The 12,341-nt window shown below is 40.2% G+C and overlaps 1 protein-coding gene across 10 annotated transcripts in view; it reads left to right on the top strand.

Annotated features, from left to right (window-relative positions):
* TRAF3 (TNF receptor associated factor 3) overlaps positions 1 to 12,341 on the top strand; it is a 94,992-nt gene that overhangs the window by 698 nt on the left and 81,953 nt on the right. The window lies entirely within an intron of this gene.

Genomic DNA, 12,341 nt, shown 5'->3' on the forward strand with positions numbered 1-12,341 from the left:
GATGGGCTTAAGGGTTCTTGCATGCATTTGATGTGTTGTTTGAATGCAGAAAGCTCTCTCAATTTCTGGCTCTCTCATAGCCAGTGTGGGCGGGCCATACGCTTTTAAAGGGGCCGTGTCCGTGTGTGTTGAGCAGTTCTTTTCACTTGTGGCAAACGCTTATTTTGCTAACTTTGCACCCCCAAAGACCGCTTTGCTTTGTTAACCGTAGAATATCTGTGTTGAGCAGGCTTTTAGCAAACCATTACCATATTGGATGTGTGTGCGTGTGCGTGTGTGTGTGTGTGTGTGTTGTGGGCAAGGAGGGGTTCTCTAGTGAAGGATGTGAAATAAATTCAGTTTAATATGGGTTTCATCTGTCCCTCTTGGGAAATATCCTCTCTCGGTATTTAAGGAGAAATAGCTATCCATACTCACTGCAAAATGAGCTGTATTTTTGTAAAGCATATGTAGCAAGGCCTTATTTTATAAGATGATCTTCCTAGTGTGAACAACAACTGCCTTAATTTTACATGATTTTAATATTTAGTAAATGTGTGCACTATTTACTGCTTAGTGTTTTAATTGTTTCATTTGATAGTTTAGTGGAAAAATAACTATTGTTTAAAAGTTTATACTGAGTCACTCTTCTGCAGATGAACCTATGACTGACTCATAATCAGAGAACTGCAGTGGCTTGTAAGATAGAAAGGCAAGACATTTACATCTGTGTGATTTATTTTTATCTTCAGATAATATCCAGGGTCTAAATAAACTTCAGAAAGGCAAAAAAATCATAATTATGTCTACCATTCTAGTGTGCAGTCATGTTGTGCCACGCTATTGCTCATGTATGGTTTGGAAGACTATATAGACTCCTCTATCTAGCTGCTCAGCATCTATTTGAACATTGTTGTGTCATCTCCTGTGTTTCTGTAGTAGTAAGATGTGGGTAGTGCCAAGGATATGCTTTGAAATGTGAGATCGCTTCGGGTCAGTTGTTCCTCTAGATTGTCAAGATTTATCTGAATCTTGTATATATTGTATGTTTTAATCAAAGAAGCTTACTGAATATAGTGCTATGCATTTTGTATGATAGCTCTGTTATTTAGAGAATGTATTTAGAATTGTTGTGTACTAATCTTAATTCACATTCATACACCAGAAAAAGGTTTCATTTTTCAGCGTATGCTGTGACTGCATATGAGCAATGCTAAGCCTGGGCACATCATGTATCATAATGCTGCATATTTAGTAAAAATCCATATTTAAAATAGTACTGTCTATACACAGAAGCTGTATTTTAATCACTATATCAAATCTTTTTTCAAACTACAGTATATTTGGAATGACATACAACATTTTATTTTATAAAATGAGCCATTTTTAACTTACAGGAGTCTAAAAGTGTCCAAACGTGGCAATTTATGTGCAGTTCTATTTACAGTTTGGAATATAAAAATGACACTGTGTGCAGAACACATTTAATGTGTTTACAGAAAGAAGGTTCCCAGCTTGAGACAAAATATACCATGTTTCAGCCTGAGTTTTTTATGGTCAGGTTGGGAAACCCCTTATAATACAGATTGATAATGGAGACACTGACATATCATGAGCTTGGGCAGCACAAGCAGACACCAATACAATGTTATAAATGGTGTCTTTTTTTTTACTTTAAAATGTAAGGTGTGTCGCTGAAATGCAACCTGCTTGGAAGCTTCAGTTGACACTGGATTTAGAACATAGAAAAGCACCCATACATGTAACAGCAAAGCAGTTAATCCTAATTAAAAGTGGGTGTTAAAGGTCTCAGTCCCTGTGCTTTTCTGAAGACCTGAAATTAAGTTTGGTGTTCATATTGGTTTTGAAAGATAGAGTTCCAGTGCAAATAGATAGGGAAATAACCCAAATTGTTGGTCTATCTTCATAACAGTATTCTAAGCATCTCTGCTATTGTTAATATCTTGAAATTTTACTAGTTCAATTCCTGTTGCTGCTATTATGTCCTTTAGTGTGATTGTTGAGATTCCATAGATAGAAATAGTTGCTTTGGCTTTCAAAATGGCTTTGAAATCCTGCCGCATTTTTGATTTTCTGCTAATGGATGTGAAAATTGTGATTAAAATACTAAAAGCCAAAAATCTTTATTTCACTTACATTATTGTTAAATTACCAGAGAAAATACATCCCTCTCCTCCCCCAAGTTTTGAAAATGTGAATTAAACCAATAAAACAGAGGAATGAGATAAGCTGATCCACTGTCCTTATTTGCCCTTTTGTGAATAGACGTTGCAGGAATATCAGGACATTGTGATCTCAAACATCCTATGTGATGCAATAGCTGAATTTCTCAGAGTTTTGTTGATTTATTAGAGCTTCTTAATTCAAGGTCTTGAGTCTTTATGATGTCTGAAGATGGCTCAGTTTTGGAGGTCAATATCCCTCTGGACACTCCTTTAGAAGAATTGCAAGGGTTTGAAATTCTTTTTCGTGCCCAGGGATGGGTACTTTTTGAGCTGGGTACTTATGTTTGAAACCACCTGATATTTTTCTGGCCTCTGAACTATAGCAACATCTCTGCTATAGTTAAGGTTGAGAACGCCTTTCTATTTTAAAGTTTGATTCTTCTAAGTATTCTAAAATCCATGTTTGCTCATGTTGCTTTTGAAATTTGGTATGCTTCATGGCGATGCGTGTCCAAGGGGGTTACTAGCCTGCCATGACCAACAGGACCTGTGTGGCTCAAGGGGACATGTTAAGGTCCTTGAACATGTCTGAGCAGCCCCCAGGCATTGTAGATTTCAACCCCACCCTTGGCAGAAAGCTGAAGTGTAATGTACGCATGTTGCTGCAATCTGCCTTTCTCAAAGCCTTTTTTATTTTGGGGAAATGTAATCTGAGTACGGCCGAAAATTCAGAAGGTGTTCGATTTATTTTCAGGAAGAAAATAAATTGCATGCTGGGAGGGGTTGAGGGAGAGGAATTTGGGGTTGCGGTGAGGGGAGGGGCATAAACAGAGATGGGTGATGGCATAGGGGAAAGGGTCTGGGGGAGAGGGTGGGGATTAGGGAGAGGGGGAGGGAGGGGTGGGGCACTGAGGCATGACATGAAAGTGGGTGCCTGGTGAGTGGGGAGGATTAGGGGTAGGGGTGCCTGTCCTACTTTCTCCCGTCCTGTGTGTGTGTTGATATCTGGGAGGTGGGGCACTGACCCTCTGGGGGGGGGCATCTTAACCTCTGTCCCCATATGGGAGCTCAGATCTTGGCGGATCCTGCCTCCAAGGGTTTCTGAGCCCTTCTCTCTCTCCCCCTCCCATGTGAGAGCTGAGATTTGGAGGGCTGAGCCTCTCTCCCAGCTCCCTCATATTGGCTGGGATCTGGGGAAGCCCTGCCCTTTTGGGTGGGGAGTTGAGAACAAGCATTCTGGTAGCATGAACCAAGAACACACTGCTGAGACTGGAGTGAGTTCAGACTGTCAGTTACTGGCGGTGGGGTGAGAACGCTGCTTGAGATGAACGGAGCAGTTCTCAGGTCTTAGAGCTGTTGTTTCAGGCTGTATACATCTCATTGGGGTGTTCTCATTCATTTGAGAATGAGATGAATGGGCAACTTCACATGTTTTTGTGCCTCAGTTTCCCCATCTGTACAGTGGGAATAATGATGCTTCCTTCCTTGGTGTGCAGTGCTTTGAGATCTGCCAATGAAGTGCTATGTAAGAGGTAGGTATTATTATTGTTACTTGGCTACAGTAGCATCTACGCTGCAACCCTACATAACTACAATTGCTTAAATGACCACTGTCTCCTACCAAGAACATTTCAGTTTAAAAAAAAACAAACAAAACCTAGGAAATTCACTGGCAAAAAACTTAATGTAGAATTAAGGTTGCCTGGTGATATCTCATGGTCTTCTAGAATGCTGAATTCTGCAAAACTCATCCTTAGCTCAGAAGCTTCTTGTCAGTGAATATGGATAAAGAAGATGAAGAAGGGAGAGGGAAAAATGGGGATGTCAAGAGGAGAGAGAGAGAAGTCAAGAGAGAAGACTAATAAGGGAAAGTGTAGGGGGTAGAAAGAAAGGTGGAGACAGGAAGTGGGAGGAGTAGCAGAAAGGGATTAACTACAAGTAATGAAGGAGGGGGACCCACAAAACAGGAAGATGATGTTGTGCTGGCCTTTAGAAGTAGGGGGGAGAGGGAGAGGAAAAACATTGGAAAAAGAGGAAGAGTAGAAAAAAAAACAGAAGGGAGAAAAAAACCGAAACGGATTACAGTATAGACAGAAAATGGAGGGAGACAAGAAAATAGAAGCAGGAAAACAAAGGCAAGAAAAGACATCTCATTATTGAGCCTGTTAATTTTTTTTTCTAAGTTCCTCAACGCCTTTGTATTTTTCTGCGAATGCATTCCAGTGTACTGTCAACTTGGACAGATGTGGAGGGGAGCACTGATGGTAGAATATTTTTGTACTTGTGACTTGGGTTGAATTGCTGCTTATTGTTGGATTTGTAACTAGGTTAGCAGGGCAAGTAACTTCATTTATATACCACAACAGTAGGTCCTTAATCTTCTCCACCCCCCCCCCCCCAAAATGGTAAGCCTTAGATTTCCATTCTGTTGTTCTTGCCTGCTGCTATACACTGTATGTGTGCGTGTGTGTGTGCACGCATGCGTGTGCAGTAAAAAATGTACATTTACTAGAATCCTCTGCTCTGAAGCATAAGGATGGGAAGGAAATAATATCAGAAGAAATAGAGTGAGTGACAGCAAAGTAAAGGCAAAACCTTTAACATGTTTCTGGAGACCTACCTTTAACATGTTTCTGGAGAGGTATATAATTACTTTCCTCCTTTACACTCTGTCCCTGGGACATCTTTCGTGCTTTATTCTGTAACATTCATTTTACAGACCACCATACCATGAGGCTTAAAATCTTAGAAATGTAGGGCTGGAAGGGATGTCAAGAGGTCATTGAGTTCAACCCTCTGCACTAAGCCAGGACCAAGTAAATCTAATCCATCTCTGTCAAGTGTTTGTCCGACCTGTTCTTAAAAACCTCCAAAGACAGGGATTGCACAACCTCCTTTGGAAGCCTGTTCCAGAGCTTAACTACCTTTATAGTTAGAAAGTTTTTCCTAATATCTATCCTAAATCTCTCTTGCTGCAGATTACTACTTGTCCTACGTCCAGTGGACCTGGAGAAAATTGATCACTGTTCTCTTTATAACAGCTCTTAACATATTTGAAGACTGTTATCCATCTTCTGCCCCTTCTTCTTTTCTCAAGGCTAAACATGCCCCATTTTTTAACCTTTCTTCATAGCTCAGGTTTTCTAAACTTTTTATCACTTTTGTTGCTCTCCTCTGGACTCTCTAATTTGTTCACATCTTAAAGTGGGGTGCCCAGAACTGGAAACAGTACTCTAGCTGAGGTCTGAACAGTGCTGAATGGAGCAGTACAATTACCTCTTGTATCTTACATATACCACTCCTGATAGTACACCCCAGAATGATATTAACCATATTCAATTTGTGAGCCACTACAACCCCCAGATCCTTTTCAGCAGTACTAGTGCCTAGGCATTTTCTATTTGTGCGTTTTTATTTTTTCCATCCTAAGTATAATACTTGGCACTTGTCTTTATTGAATTTCATCTTGTTTATGTCAGACTAGTTTTCCAGTTTGTCAAAGTTGTTTTGAGTTCTAATCCTGTCCTCCACAATGCTTGCAACCTCTTCCAGTTTAGTGTCATCCTCAAATTTTATAAGCGTACTCTCTACTCCTTTATCCAAGTCATTAATGAAGCTCTTATTTAAGTTAGAATTTTAACTTTAGTGTAATGATTTTGTATTTAATACAAGCTCATTTAAGAAACAGATTTCTTTGTAATGTATTGGGATAACCGATCCTTTAGACCATGTGAAATGAGAACAAAACTTTGATGATCCTTTGACATAGTGTATGAATTCTAAAATGAATGGATCCATTCACATATAATCTGCATACCAGGTGCTCCAGACCAGATACTCATGATTGCAAGCTTTATGGTTCTTTTCACTGCCGTGATGATGGCTATACTGAGACTTCTTGTCATAACCATACAAGTTTAGTGTTCAGAATCATATTGAATGTGTGTCTCTTCATAGTATCTTAATTAATATGAAAATTAGTGAAAAAGCATAGTGAATACTATAAGAAAAGTAGGATATGACCAGTAGATGTGTTTAAAACTTAACATTGTTATTCTCAACAGTGTTCTTAGGCAGTTAGCAAAATAGTTGCTTCGCTTTGTTCTATCTTAACTAACATATTGTGGGCAGTAATACAAATACATTCTTCCACTTTATGTCTACAGTAATTTCCTAGTTAGAACTATGCAGAACTCCTTGATAATCCATCATGAGAGGAAGGAGGATTCAGTCGTTGGGGTGCTAGCCTAAAAATCTGGGAGACCAGGATTCAATTTCCTGCTCCGTTAGACCTCTGTGTGATCTTGAGCAAGTCATTTAGGCCTAAACTACACCTTAACATATTTAGGTCCAGGTAGCTACGGCACAATGGGGGTGTGAAAAATCCACATGCCCGAGAGCCGTAGCAATGCTGACCTAGCCCCAGTGTAGACTCAGCTAGGTTATTTAAAAAAATGCTTCTGTTGACCTACCTTCCGTTGCTCAGGGAAGAGGTGTTCTTACCTCAATGGAAAAACCATTCAGTCACTGTAGGCTGTGTCCACATTACAAGGTTATGCTGACGTATCCACAGTGCTATATCTCTGTAGTCCTCATAGTATAAATGTGGTCTGAGTGTCTTTCAGTTCCCCATCTGTAAAATGGGAATAATAGAACCTCTACTTCACAGAGGTGTTGAGGATAAATATGTTGAAGATGTGCAAGGTGCTCTGATAATATGGCAGCCATCTAAATGCCTTAGATAGATACGTACACAGAGCTGCTTTGTTATTCATTCAGTTTATAGTAACCTCCTGCCACGCTTTGTTTATGGTACTATGTCAGACAGTGCCTTGAAATGGTAAGCCCTCTGGGGCAGGAAACCTGTTGTTAGTTGCAGTTCTTCTGTTGTTCTTTACAGTGTATATGCAGTGCTATATAAACAATATGTAACTGGTTGTATATGTCAAAATGCTATCTGTTTGGGCTTTTAAACTGTGATTTTCAACTTTGTTTTCTGTTTTGGACTTCTAGAGTGATGATAAATTTCCATCATCCATAACAAAACAGAATTTCCTAAAATGAGTTTTAACAACCTCCCCTCTTCCCCCCCCAAAAAAGTTGGTAGCATGAAGGGTCTTGGTTTTATGCATGCAGTCATTTGCATGGGGAAATGGGTAGTTAAGAATGCAATTATATATGATGCAATGAATATTTTAATCATTGAAATTGAGTGTACCCTGTACCAAATAGTGACCCTCTGAAAACTTAGTCCTGCAGAATCTTCTCTGTCCCCTGCCATTGCAGGAGTTTCTCATACAGTAGGTTCTCTTTAATGAAGGGGCTTCTTAGACTGAGTTCTACAGCTTAATCTCATCGTTGGTATTTTTTTTTCTTGCTTTTAATCCTATGTTTTCTTGTATTTCATTCAGTTATTATTATTCTCCCTAACCATTTTAAATAACTTTTCTCTGGTGTAATTGTTCACGCTTTTCAGAAAAATGTCATTGCATCTCCCTCATCTCCCTTAATTGTAATTTTGGCCAAGCAATATAAAGTACATCTAATTTCTCATGTTGGTTCCTATACCCTTTTAAGCAATTTTTGCAGATTTTTCTCTGAATTTCTGCCTATCAGTTAACATCTCTTTGGTTTTGAGTTAAGAGTTGAACGTGGTGTTATAAGAGTAGTCACTCCCCTCTTTACTGTCTAGAAAGAGGTCTGTGTATTACAGTACTTTGGATTGTTCTTTTCTGTCTAATTGCATGGATACTGAATTAGCTGTTCTTATCCAACATTACCCATTTGGTGTCTCTTGGCCTCACTGCTCTCCAACTGTCTCCCTTCCATTTAATTTCTGTATATTGGCTTATTTCCCCCCATGTGCTTGCTTTTCCAGGATTATACTCATTTGTGTACCACCTGCTGATATTTCTAACCTCTAAATCCATTTTTCTCTAACCTCACTGGTATTCACAGTGGCTACTTATTTACTATCATTTTCAAAGTTCATTAACGTACTCTGCTTTAGCCTCTTCTAGATCATTAAACATTTAACTAAAGTCTGAATCCAACAGCACTACTCACTCCTTGGACATTGCTCTCTAAATATTGTACACTTGCTGTCTTTCCCTCAAACACCATTTCTTGTCTCTTTCTTCTCTTTGATGCTTATCCCAGCATCCTTAGTAGAGGAGCATTGTGCCTTTATTATGCCTGCTTTGGTTGAAATTGATTAGGGTTGCCAACACTAGTCTCAGTAGGGGCCAAGAGCAAGGGTGGCTTTATCTGGGGTCCATGGGTGGAATTGCACCTGCAGAAATCAGGCCAGCTCAGGTCAAACTGAGTGGCACTACAACCTGGTGAACAGGGTCACAATGCCACTCGCTCAAATTTAGCCCGGCCATCCCTCCATCATGAGGTGTGCATGTGTGTGAATGGAATGGTTGTTAGGCCAAATTTGAGTGATTGGTATTGTGGTCTGGCACTCACGGTTGCAGTGACAATCAGGTTTTGTGCTTGCCATTGATTGGTCTCTTGCCCTGACAGGTCTGCACTGAGGCAGGAATAGGGTTGGGGATGCTTCTCTCACTTGCAAAGGGGCTGGAGCTCAGGGAGAGGCAGGACTAGGCGTGGCCCCCTGGACACACACAGGGCAGAACCCCCACATCCCCACAGGAAAGACAGCAACCCCATGGGTGTGGGCTGCCCCCAGCCCTGCAGGGAGGGCGGTGACACCACAGGCTTGGGCCTTCTCTGACACCTCCTTCCCCCTTATTTCCCCTGCCTCCTGTGTCCACACCAATTGAATTGGAAGGTTACATTTGCCCCAGCCCAAGAATAAAGAGCTTGAGTACAGGATTGCAAAATACTCTTATTCTCAGGCTGCCAGCAGTTGGGTGTTAATTCAGGGCTGTAAAGATATAGTCACCTACTTAACTAGGTGAAGGCTATGGCATCTTCTAACTCGCATCTGTCTTTCTAGTAGTCTCTGAACTACTGTGGCAGTAATAGCTCAACAATTTGGAGTTTTTTGCACATCTCTCTAAGTCAAAGAATATCCACAGTGATTCGCGTAAAGGTTAGTAGTAGTCTTTCCATTGGCTTCTGTGTGAGTTGGATCATGCTCCACCTATCTAGAGAACCTGGTTTTGCTAATCTTCTGCACAATGCCGTGTGATTGATAAAAATGCCCAGTTTTTCATTAAAGGTATGGATTTATAATGGAAATACCAGTAGACCCTTTTCTGTAATTCTGCTAGTGGATGTTGCTACAATGCTGCTTTTACTGTTTAGCAGTTCCTTTTATCTGTGCTACATGGACACATTATGAGGTATTTTGAACTTTTCTTTTGGAACATATGAACATAGAAGAATGTCCTCGGCAATCTCTGTGATAAATTCTTTATTTTCTCAGTCAGCTTCTTTAGTAAATTATACATGTGGATTTATGTCAACTGTTCTTTGATATCAGGGATCTGGGACTATAAACTACCTCTGTCTGGACTTTTCCTTTTTCCAAATGCATGAAACCTTCACTTTCATTTTGAAAGGCACAGTGGAATTTATGTATTTCGCTTCCAGTATTTCACATGAGGATGTTTAAGGTAGTTTCTGGGGCTTTAATTCATTTAGTGGGCTTGAGTGTCCAAAGTTTGTTTGTTCTTCTAAATACACATATCATGTTCTTGCTGGTTTCCCTGAGGGGATTCTCTAAAATGATTAGGAAGAAAAGGAACAGGTACTCTGGGTGTGTGTGTGTGTGTGTGTGTGTGTGTACGTGCATATGCATGCACACACGCACAACTATATGCGTACATAACCTGAGGTTATTCTGTAGTCATTTGCAGGACTATATATGGTCTAATTTTTATAAGCACTGAAGTATATTGGTTGACTGTATTGAGAGCAAACCAGGTAAATATTCCCCCCCATCCCCCGTTGCTGGTGATGGCTTATCTTAAGTGATCACTCTCCTTACAGTGTGTATGATAAACCCATTGTTTCATGTTCTCTGTGTGTGTATATCAATCTCTCCTCTGTTTTTTCCACCAAATGCATCCGATGAAGTGAGCTGTAGCTCACGAAAGCTTATGCTCTAATAAATTTGTTAGTCTCTAAGGTGCCGCAAGTTCTCCTTTTCTTTTTGCGAATATAGACTAACACGGCTGCTACTCTGAAACAGGTAAATGTACTATTTGTTATAGTTGTACTAATCAGGTTTGGTTGCCATTGTGCTAGGTACTGTATACAAAATAGCAGGACAATTCCTGCCCCAAAGATCTTACTGTCTCAAGTGCCAGTCTGTATGCTTGGGTGTGACTTCACTCACATGAGCATGTTCAGTGGGATAGGACTTAAGTATATGCTTAAATGTCTGTAGGATCAGGCTTAAATTTGTCACAACAATGGATGTAAAACAATAGGAATGAGCAGGGGGAGGTAGCATGAATGGGAAAAGCAATGAGGAAAATGTGTGGAGGTAGGTCAGTTACACAATTATATGGCTTCAAACCAGGCTTGTTTGTTGTTATAAGATAAAAACATGTAAGGAAGATAGCTGACAGTGACTTCCAATAGTTCTCTTGCCACATGTTGCACTGCTCTTCTTGAGAGCTTGTGTGCTGCTATTTGCCTTATCTGGTATGTACTGTAGCAGGAGAGCAAATTTAAGTTATATGTTTTGTTAACTTTTTGTTTTAAGTGAAAATAAGACAGTGGTTAGTGATCTGTATTGCCATGGATAAGATCCAGGTTTCTGGATCTTCTGTTTCTGGCTGGGATTGTTACAGTTTAGAGATACTTCAGTCAGAGGTATGAATGCCCCTCTCTGGTTGCTTGTGGAGGAGGGAGTAAGCATATTTCAAGCAACTTAAGTTTGCTGTTCTTTTAAATTTGGCTTTTCTATATTTAAAACTTAAGAAAGCAGTTTCAGCTAAAGCCTCATTATTCATCTTTCATGCAAATAAATCCGCTCATGAATGTAATGTTCATGAACTATTCACAGAGAAATGTAGACTACAATCTACCATGTAGAAATAAGAAAAGGAGTACTTGTGGCACCTTAGAGACTAACAGATCTATTTGAGCATAAGCTTTCGTGAGCTACAGCTCACTTCATCGAGCCTGCCTTGTATTAAAGAAAGATTAGCAGCAGGACATGATGTATTGAATGAGTTATATAGAATGTTATCTGTTGCTGGTGCCGCTGCAGTAATACATTGTCACATACAGGGAAAAAAAAATTGGTGAGCTCTCCATTAGATGGTGCTGCTGGGATTAAAATAGTTGTACAAGTGAATGGAAATGGGCCACTTCCTGTGACTTTATTGGTATGTATTTATAGACAATGGCATTTTTATGACGTACTATACTTTTATTTATTAAATAGTCTTCATAGGTAGGCAGACGTACAAGGATTTTTGTGTCACGTTTGGAGAAAATGTTTAAAAAATGAATAGGTCAGATACTAAACAGCCAGAGTTTTTAGGAGAAATAGTAAATCAGCTGTTCCGCACATGGGTGATCTTAGGTCTTAGCAGCTATAGCTAGGGCCCTACCAAATTCACGGTCCATTTTGGTGAATTTCATGGTCATAGGATTTTAAAAAGGAGGGTGTGTGTGTGGGGCTGTTGCAAGGTTATTGGGGCTGGAGGGGGGTGTTGTGGTATTGCCACCCTTACTTCTGTGCTGCCTTCGGTTATGGGCAGCTGGCCAACAGCCACTGCTTTCTGGCTTCCCAGCTCTGAAGGCAGCACAGAAGTAAGGGTGGCAATACCACTATTCCCCCCCCCCCCCAAATAACTTGGCGACCTCCCTGCAACTTATTTGTGTCAGAACCCCCAATTCGAGAAACGCTGATCTCCCCCATGGAATCTGGTCTTGTGTGTGCTTTTACCCTGTACTATACAGATTTCGTGGGGGTAGACCAGATTTCACTATCTGTGATGCGTTTTTCATAGCCGTGAATTTGGTAGGGCCCTAGCTATAGCTCTTATATAAATAATGATTTGGATTGTTACTTGGATACAGTGCTACCGTGAACTTGGAAGAAGTACTGCAACATTGGAGGAGTTCCACTGTGGATAAATCCTTGATTAAATGCCCTTGAGTAATGGTCAATCTAGTTTATCTAAATACTTAATGCCCCATTAATGATGCTTAATGCCTTGTCTAGACTACTGAAAAAAGGCATAT

The sequence above is a fragment of the Dermochelys coriacea genome, chromosome 6 (genome assembly GCF_009764565.3).
Source record: "Dermochelys coriacea isolate rDerCor1 chromosome 6, rDerCor1.pri.v4, whole genome shotgun sequence".
In the NCBI taxonomy this organism is placed as follows: Eukaryota; Metazoa; Chordata; order Testudines; family Dermochelyidae; genus Dermochelys; species Dermochelys coriacea.